The sequence below is a fragment of the Cyprinodon variegatus genome, unplaced genomic scaffold, assembly GCF_000732505.1.
Source record: "Cyprinodon variegatus isolate N-32 unplaced genomic scaffold, C_variegatus-1.0 Scaffold212, whole genome shotgun sequence".
Taxonomy (NCBI): Eukaryota; Metazoa; Chordata; class Actinopteri; order Cyprinodontiformes; family Cyprinodontidae; genus Cyprinodon; species Cyprinodon variegatus.
This window is the reverse complement of record NW_015150665.1, coordinates 858,922-869,398: the sequence shown is the minus strand read 5'-3', so window position 1 is coordinate 869,398 and position 10,477 is coordinate 858,922.

The following is a 10,477-nucleotide window of genomic DNA, read 5'->3' as shown; positions in this document are numbered from 1 at the left end:
ATATATATATATATATATATATATATATATATATATATATATATATATATATATATATATATTTATTTAAATTGTTGTGAAACCACATGTTCAGCATGTTTTAGATGCATCTGTGTTATAGCAGAATCTAATTAATAGCTCATTACTATGCTTTGTTAGAGCAGGGAAGGATCTGACACCTGCAGGACAGTAGATCTTAAGGACCAGAGTTGGAGACCACTGATGTAGGCCTTTCCTGGTTCATAGATAGAAAACACCAGGTACACAGTAGTTCTGTTTTCATGTATTTATATAGTTCACCAATTATTAATATTTTAATGGTTTTCAACATGTATCAGACTTGAGTAATGCAAAGTTGTTGTTTTTAGCATAAAAATTAAGAGAGTTATTTATTAAGTCAGATCAAGATTTGTTCGCACAGAGTGATGGATGAAGCAGATAAGATGTTTTGACATGGGTTTTACTTTATTTGTACTTTGTATCCAGAAAGAAAATAGACTTTACATCATCATGTGTCTGCCCAACATGTGAAATACATAGACGAACAACAAACTGCTTCTGCTAATTCACTAAAGGTTTGAAATGTCAAGAGGGTAAACACCAGCACTAAAACCCCTGGCATTTATCCTTTCTTACATTGACATTGTCAGTAGAATACCATAGAGTTGGATGACCTGTCTCCTAACGACAACAACAACTGAGTTACAAATGTTTTCATGTATTTATATAGTTCACCAATTATTAATATTTTAATGGTTTTCAACATGTATCAGACTTGAGTAATGCAAAGTTGTTGTTTTTAGCATAAAAATTAAGAGAGTTATTTATTAAGTCAGATCAAGATTTGTTCGCACAGAGTGATGGATGAAGCAGATAAGATGTTTTGACATGGGTTTTACTTTATTTGTACTTTGTATCCAGAAAGAAAATAGACTTTACATCATCATGTGTCTGCCCAACATGTGAAATACATAGACGAACAACAAACTGCTTCTGCTAATTCACTAAAGGTTTGAAATGTCAAGAGGGTAAACACCAGCACTAAAACCCCTGGCATTTATCCTTTCTTACATTGACATTGTCAGTAGAATACCATAGAGTTGGATGACCTGTCTCCTAACGACAACAACAACTGAGTTACAAATGTCAAACAATAATGACAGTGGAAAACACCCAAACATTACTTCTTGTGGTTTGAAACAAAGAAGATGGGGGAAGAGTTTTTTTTTTAAAACATTTTAATTCAGATATTTGTATTTCATTCCATTAAGTACACCCACATTAAAAAAGTGGAAATTTCCCATCTATTCTTGCATAGGTATTTCTGTGTTAATACAATAATTAATGAGACCAAGTTTAATTATGAACTAATGAACTTCTAAACTTTTTATATTATTATTCTAAGCAAAATAGATCCATTCTCCAAGCAAAGGTAAAATGGAAGCCTATAATCTGCTGTTATTGAATTAAAAGCTTACGCCTATGCTTCATGAGTATACCAATTATTCACAATTTCTTATACTAAAGTTGAGAAACCAAAATGCAAAATAATGTACAGTGCGATTACCTTATTGTCAGACAATAAATATCTGACATGATTTTGTGTTGTTTATCAATTGATATCAACTTTAAAAATTATCACACATAGAGCCTCATCTTCAGAGATTCAGAAAAAAGGGTGCATTTTTTTTCATTACATGCAATAATTGTGTGTGCTGTGGGTAATCTACAAAACTTGCTGTGCACATGTTAAGGTGTGTAATACAATTTGGTTCCACCTATTGAAATGAGCAGATTGCTATGTTGTACAGACATGACATGTAATCTGTTAATTTAGTTGGAGGTATTTTTTTTTTCCAGCTTCAGGCTCAAATTGTATAAGTGTCCCATGATACCACATGGCTGGTCAACACAGAAGTTTGGAAACATAGAGCTGTCGGTATCTTGACTTGCACCCTTTCGAACCTTCTTCTGAAAAAAGAGCATGAGGATGCTGTGTTTGGAGTCTAGATTTAACAGTACAGATGACATTGCAGGCTACTGCAGCATTGATAGACGAAGGTACATACACCATTATCACAATGACATAGAGAAACTCTCATTGTGGAAAATATGACCTCATGTAAACAGCTAGCAGCTCAATTTCCTTACTGGAGGATGAATCTTTGATAGTTTAATGCTCCGTGTTGCAGCATCTATCATTCACAAACAAAGACAGACCCCCTCCTCTTTTTTTACTGCTCTTTGTAAATCACAAATGGTTCCCCATATGGGGGTAAATCACAAAAAGGCTTACTTTTTCTTTTGTCATTATATGCCAATTTAGCATAATCCAGAATGGGTATGCATTATTTATTTTCATTGACATGTTACAGATTTTAAATCTGTTAGACATAATTTTCTTTTTAGAATTCAGTGCAAAATATCTTTTCTTACACCACTTTCTTGTTCCTTCTTTCCTAAATGTTTAACATCAGGGTCACAAATTCAAGTGTTCTTGTAAATAACTAATCACCTAGCTGCTTTAAACATTTTTCAACACAAAGTGACTTCTGTTTCCTTGTGTGTGTACTGCTTGATTCTTGGCTCTCATTAAAGAGGGTCACCTCTGAGAGAAAAATCATGGGACGTTTGATCCCGGGCGGTTAAGAAACACAGTAAAACACAAGGTGGAGGAAAACCTTAATATATGTCTTATTTAATAATTTTTTTGTATGTCTCTAATTCAGTTTAATCCAATTCAGTGCAGATAATTTATATAGCGTCAATTTGCAACACATGTCATGTCAAGGCCCTTTACAGAGACAATTCAACCAGATCATACAGTCAGACTGGTTCAAAGTTTTCTATCTAAGAAAAACCAGCTGATTACATCGACTCAAAGGCAATCCCACACACAAAGCATGCTTGTAGTGACAGTGGAGAGGAAATATAGAGATAGAATGAAGAAGACTGGTGAAAAGGGTTTTCTATGTCCTCCAGCAGTCTAAGCCCATAGCAGCATAACTATAGAGATAGTAGTGGATAACCTGAGCCCCTCTAACTAAGCTTTATCAAAAAGGAAAGTTTTCTGCCTCATGGGCTAAAACTGGTTCTTGGTTCCACAAGAGAGGAGCCTGATAACTAAAATATATTGAGGGCGAAGTGCTCTGTTAGGGAGATCAGGCACAATTATCTTTGATAAAAGATGGAGCTTGGCTGTGTTAAGCTTTATATGTGAGAAGGAGTTTTTAAATTCTATTCTGGATTTAACAGGAAGCAAATAAAGATAGAGGAAATGTGATCTCTCCTTTCAGTTTTCATCAGAACTCGGGCTGCTGCATTTTGGATCAGCTGAAGGCTTTTAACTACAGTTTGTGGACTTCCTGATAGTAAAGAAGTACAATAGTCTAGCCTTAAAGTAACAAATGCATGGACTAGTTTCTTAGCATCACCCCTGGACAGGATATTTTGCAATATTCCGGAAATGAAAGAAGGAAATTGTAGAAACCTCTTTGATATAGAATTTAAATGACAGGTCCTGATCAATAATAACATCAAGATGTTTTTACTTATTATCAGAGATTAATTTAAGCCCGCCCAAATGAAGTGACTGACTAATCAGTTTCTTTTTAAAAGACTCTATTCCAAAGACAGTAACTTCTTTTTTGTCTGCATTGAGGAGCAGAAAGTTAAAAGTCATCCAGGTTTTTATGTCTCCGAAACATGCCTGTAATCTATGTAATAAGTTAGCTTCATCTGGATTAATAGACAATATTATCGGCATAACAGTGGAAATTAATCCCATGCTGTCTGATAATTGGGCCTAGCACTGATCCCTGTGGTACTCCACTGGTAACCCTGGAGCATGAGGAAGATATATCATTAATGTTAACAACCTGAGATCTAACAGAAAGATAAGATAACCAATTTAGCGAAGTTCCTTTAATTCCTACAAAATATTCAAGTCTTTCTAAAAGAACATTGTGATCAACTGTATCCAATGCAGCACTGAGATCCAACAGAACGAGTACAGATACAAGTCCATTATCTGAGGCCATGATAATATCATTAGTGACTTTCACCAGAGCTGGTTCATAAAAATAATAATATTAATAATATATGATCAGTGTAATCATGAGCTCTTAATCCAGATTAAAACTCTTCAAACAGTTTATTTTGGTGTAGTGGTTAAATACTTAATTCAGAAACTATTTTCTAAAGAATGATATTTAGATAAGAGAGGAAGATTGGTTAAAGGTCTATTTATTTGACCGAGTCAACTGGCTCAAGAGACTCCATAAGTAAATGTTTAATTTACAGCTACCTTAAAAGCCAAAGATACCTATCCCTGTAACAGGGACAGGTTAATCAAATCAAAAATGGAGATAGAAATCTGAGGGAATACTTATTTAGCTTGAACTTGGTTTTAGCTGGATCAAACACAAATTGAAGGCTTAGATGAAGATAATAGTTTTGCCAACTCTGATAGCTCAACTAAATGAAAACAGTCTGGATCTGGCTCAGAAACCATAGTTACCTCAGATGCTGTCTCATCTGCCAGAGATGAACCAATGATATTTACCGTGGTGCCAATGATCTTATTTTTAATAGAATCAGTCTTACTGTATTTATAAAAATCCAGTTAAAATCCCATTTACTCCATACTATCCATAGCCTATACTTCACAACTATGAGGTGGCAAGTTGCAGCTTGCTTTTTTTTATTTATTTACACTGCCACCAAAATCCCCACAAGGGAAAAGCCCACGTGTTGTTATTTTTTAAAATGCCTTGAAATAGTTAAAACAAAGTCAGAAAGAAACAGTGGAGTTATCAAATAAGACCACTTTTCTCATTAGTGGAATAAGTTAAATATGGAAAGCTTTGCTCAAAATACTAGTGCTGCACCAATACCGATATTACAAAACGGTGGTATCAGTATCAGTGAGTACCAACAAATATGGCACTGATACCATTTTGAGAGCCAAAAGTTTATTTAACTGTCGTCACCCATTCCAGATAGGCAATAAAAAGTTCTACTGGATTCACTTTGTATTAGTCTTTTTTTTCCTGCTTCACAAAGGTAGGCAGCAGCTTCACAAAAGCATGATGGCAATAATTTTACATCTAGATACAGTAGTATGCAGTTCTTCATTTATACACACACACACATCAATTTCAAACAGATTCTATTTGTGTGGTTTCAGAATCGGCCAATAGTGCACAGCCAGGTATCGGGTGTCGGGCCCAAAAAATGGCATCGGCGCAACACTACATAATGCCAATAGAAATTCATCGTGTCAGGTCACCCTGTGCTCCCAAGCGGGAATAGAAGTCAAGAAAGCAACTGTGAATGTAATATTTTGGATATAAAGCTTATGACATTTCTTCTCTTTTTCTTTCATAATTTTTACTGCTCAGCAAACATCTGACAAAGATGCATCAAACTTTATATATCATAAAATAACTATAATTATAGTGAGAAAAGACAAGCTTCCACCATCTAATTTTCTCTCTCCTAAGAGTTAGAGACCAAAAACACCTAATTATTTTTATGATATAAATATGGAAGAAATGTGGTTACTCTGTTAAGAAAACAGCTTATATTTTTGCTGTTAATCATGATACAGATTGAGGCACTAATGCCTTGGACTTGTTGACTTGTGCTTATGGTCTTACTTGCAAGATTAGCAGTGAATTCAGCTTACCTGTTTGAATTATGTTTTTATCTTTCTTCATTATTTGTTCCTGTGGGTGCCTAACACCGCATGGGCTTTAAAATAGGAGTGAAAGTGTCTTGCTTTTGTCCATCAGAGAATAAACCTAAACAAAACATTAATTTAATGGAAAACATAAAACCAATTAGAGTCATACTTTCAAGTTTCTGTAATATAGCACATTGGTACCATGAGCCTCTTCAGTAACTGACGTAGTCTGCAATTTTCTGCCAGTTTTCTTCCTCTTGCTTTGGCTAAAGGTGCTGTGTACTAGTTAATTTTTACTCTGTAATAAGACATTACACACATATATATATATATATATATATATATATATATATATAATTTCATTGAAAATCAAACTTTTATGAGTTTTTTTGTGGATTTATGTAGTTACGTTAAGGGGAAAAAACTGAATATTAATATTGAAAGCTCTTATTTTAGACTAAATTAGGCCTTACTTTATCTTTTCAGCATCAGCTTCGCTAAATCCTGCAATCTGTTCAAGTTAAAAACATGGAAAGGAACAGGTGGTCTCACTGAAAATATCATCCACATTATGCCTCCTTTTAGCTGCATCCATAATACACCTACGTTAACTTTAAATCTGATTACTTTATATCTTGAAACTTTTGAGATGTCAGCATTGTTTTAAATGAAAGCACCAACATCAAAAAATCAAAGTTATAATAAAGGCAGAAAGTTTGGACTAAGATGTGTTAATATATCTCACATTACCTAAAATTGCAGCTAGATAGCAGTTGGATTATTTTAGATACCCAGAACATGTCCACAGGCTGGATACATGATGAGGATATCTCTCCTTCTACTACAGGGACTACTCAGAAGAAAAGGCGTTATTGGAAATGAGTAAAACTTTTTATTGTAATGTATGATTTATCTTTACCTTTATATTCCTGACTGTTAAGTCAACACTGATATCCTACAGGTGCGTCTTAACAAATCAGGATGCAATCTGAAGTATAATGTGTTTCAGTAATGCATTTATGAAAGCGAAATTGATCTATTACATAGTTTTATTTGATGTATTTTGACTCTTCAATTCAGTCAAATTTTTAGCTTAAAACTGATGTAAACTTTTTTTGGAGAAAATGGAAGGACCATAAAAATATTTAATCATTCAAAAATGTGAGGTTATATAAAAAAGTTATTGTGTGATATCTGTGCTTAATACTAAAATATAAGGTTCCTTTCCATTACTTTGGAATATAATTTTAAGTGTTACAAGGTCAGGATCAGCTTGTGTCACTGCTAAGGGTTTTAGAAAACTGAGATTGCTATAATAGAGAAATTTAGCTCATCTATGTTGTTGTTTGGTGTCTCACATTTTTCTTTAATATCATCGATTCACTTAAAGGTTTAGGTGGGCCAAGTTTGCTGGCCTATCAGTAACAAAAACCATAGTCATTACAGCAGATATTGGTGCTTTTGGTAGTGGGAGCAAGTATCAAGTCAGGCTGGGAAATTAAATCACCAGAAAACATAAAAATAAAACTTAAATTGAATCAGTTAAAAAACAATCCACTGAACTTTGTTTCCAAGTTTGAAGAAGTTTCCCTTTCCATCTAGGAAGCTTTTTCAATTCAAAATGTCTTGAAAACGAAGTCCGGTGGATTGTTTTTTATTTTTGATCTGTGTAATAACATATTGTGAGTTAAATTATAATACAAATCAACAGAAAAGAACCCATGCAAAGTGATGCAATAATTATTGATGTCATATGAGTTTTATTTATTTTATTTGTATTACTGAAATATTTTCCAAAGTTGTGATATAGAAACAAAAGGGGCGATGGAAAAGAACCTCTTAAAAACTTACAGTCGTGTCCTTCTGCTCAGATATTTTGACATTGTTTTGGTTTTCACTTCTTTTAATAACACATTTTAAAATGTAAGAATGGATAAAACACTTTTTGCTCTGTGTCTCATTCTAAGTTCATTCAATTCAGCTCCAATCTCACTTACACTCACCTCTAGAGCAAAGTGGTTCCCAAAATGAGTTTCTAGATTTCTTATATTCTTCCAATATGTTGTCCAAAACCTCCCTGAAGCATATTTGGACAGTGAGGTGAATATCTTGCTGACTAGAGTGTATCCTAACACCTAGATTTAATAAGAGGAAGTAGCAGACCGGGTCCCACACAGTGGGGCATTTCGCAGAGTGGAGGCAGAGAAACAGTCTTTAGAAAAAATGTTTAAGATGTTTTTTCAGTTCCGTCCTTTAAATGTCCCAGCAGAAGTCAGTCATTAAACAGCAATGGTTAAAAAATGCAATGTTAAAAATCTATGATGCATATGAGTGATTACAGCTTATTCATGTTTCTTAATGTAAACTAGAAACAATAAGTATAAAATCTAGGTTTTGTTAGGATTATGTTTTATTATTCTTGTGTTACCCTATTGATACCTGGCTGTTATGTGTTAAGGCTAATTAAAACAAGATTTGTAAATGAAATGAGAGCACAGACAGATATTCTTAACAGATAGGTCTGTCACTGTGCATTGGTAGTGTCCTTAAACCTGAACAACATGTTATTTTGATAAGGCTGGGCCCAGTGATGCCTCATTTTATAAACATGTGTATGATGTAATGAGGGGATGATGTGGAAGGCTGTGTGTATAAAATGCTTCTTTGACTGGGATTCTGGGCCGACTTTCTGAATAAGCGAGCCCCGTGGTAAGCGCTGCCATCTATAACAGGAGCCATTTCCCTGGTCTGAGGAAGATTACAATTTCTGTCGAATTCTGTCAAAAAAACATTACAAAGTGTTGTTTGAAATGTTTGTTCTGAGTGATCTTTTCTCAGGGAAAAATCAGGGAGAGAAAACTTAAAGGTGTAAACGTAGAGATTTCCTTTACAGTTTCAACATTGCTAAAACATCAAGCTATTTTTTACCATCTTGCCACTTGCTCTGGAAATTATCAGAGAATGTGTCGATACGTGTGTTTAATTATTAATTAAACTAAATTAATTAAACTACTAAAGTTTAACAAACAGGTCAGGAAAAAGTCACCTAAACACCACAGTTAATAGGCCTGTAAACTTTTTGAGCTTTAACAGTGTATAGTTGAAAGCACCCTGAAATGCATGACAAGTACATTAGACTTTTCTAGTATATATTTTTTTAGGTTTTGCTGACATGTAACATTCTTGTTACATATTTTTGGTTGGAGTCACATTCATGTTGTTCAATCTTCAATCTTTTTCCAATCTTACTGGCATTTTTAATGTTTTTTTTTTAATTTGTTTGCTTTTTTTTTTATCAGGGCCTGTTCTCTTTAATTGGTTTTTGATTTCTCATCCTGCACAGTGGTTTCCATTTGTTAATTACTGAAAGTGGTCTCAGTTTATGATGTTCCAGATTCTTATCTTGTTATGCATATTTTTTTTTTTAAGTTTCTGCAGCCGTCTGCCTTCCTTCTGATGAGTCGTACAATGAGCATTCGGCCTTATCTAATACTCTGATTATTACCTCTTCCAAGGAGGTTATTTTTTCATCTGAGTTTGTCCGTCTGTTTGTATGTTGCGGAAATTTTTAGTGAAGGTATGTATTGTGACCGGCAACAATTTATACAATTTTGGTTATAATCCAAATCACCATTGGGAACCAGGGAGTTTTTGAATGACTGTGAATACAGGCATTAATTTAAGGTGGAAGTCACAATCTACTTGGTGGAGGTCTGCTCTCTACAAGTAGTTTTCTAGTTTCACTTAGAATCAACAGTTTTCATAATTTATCAGTACTCAGGCCCTTACCGATTTTAGGGCAGAAGCTTTAAACATCTTAAGCTGTTTTCCAATAAGTGTACTATCTGTGATGAAAAATAAAATATTTCATAGCATCCCTTACAGGCTTGATCTACTGTTGATAAAGTAGTTATATGGACTCAGATATATAAAACTTTGAAAAGACAAAGGTTTTCCCACCTGACAGGTTTCTTGTTTTTTTTGGATTTTTATTGTTTTATCAGACTGAAATATCTAAGATTCCTTAAATACATTTAGGACAAAGTTGCATTGCCCTGCAAACCAAATGTAACTTTGATTGGCTGGCCAATCCTTGATGATCACTACAGCTCTATGCTCGTCTAACTTGGATATGAGTTTCTGTTTGGTTAACAACCTTAGAAATGGCTTTGTAATTCCAGACCAATAGATGTAGGTGAGTCTTTTCCTCCACTGTTTCTGGAATTGTTTGCATTTTAGGATCTTCATTCTTAATATATTTGATAGTACTTGAATTAAAAGAAATGAAAAATGCAATTTCTGTTAATCTTACAAAATATGTCATAAAAGTCTATTAATCACAATGTTTATTCACATATTCCTAATTGTTGCAGTTTCTAAATGAGTCCCTGGCAACATAACATTTTTAGCTTCTCCTTCAAAATCATCTTAGAATTATAGCTACATGGACATTATCATCCACAAGGTCTGGTACATAAAACTGTTACAGCGCATAAATAAAATACGAGTGCAATAATGCTGCGTGTATCGCAAGAGAGGGCATAGGATCTCTGAGTGCTTGTGTTTCCATCAGCAGGCTGCAGAGTTGATTGATGGTGCGATTGAGGTTGGGAAGTTTGCAACAAATCAGCTGTGTTGTTATGAGGCTGTCTGGGAAGCCTGTAATGTTTGGATCCTGACAATGCTCTCTTTGCGTCTCTTAGACCTAAGTTTGTACAGAAAACCTGGACCCCTGACAAATAAACTTATGTGTATGTATATATATATATATATATATATATATATATATAT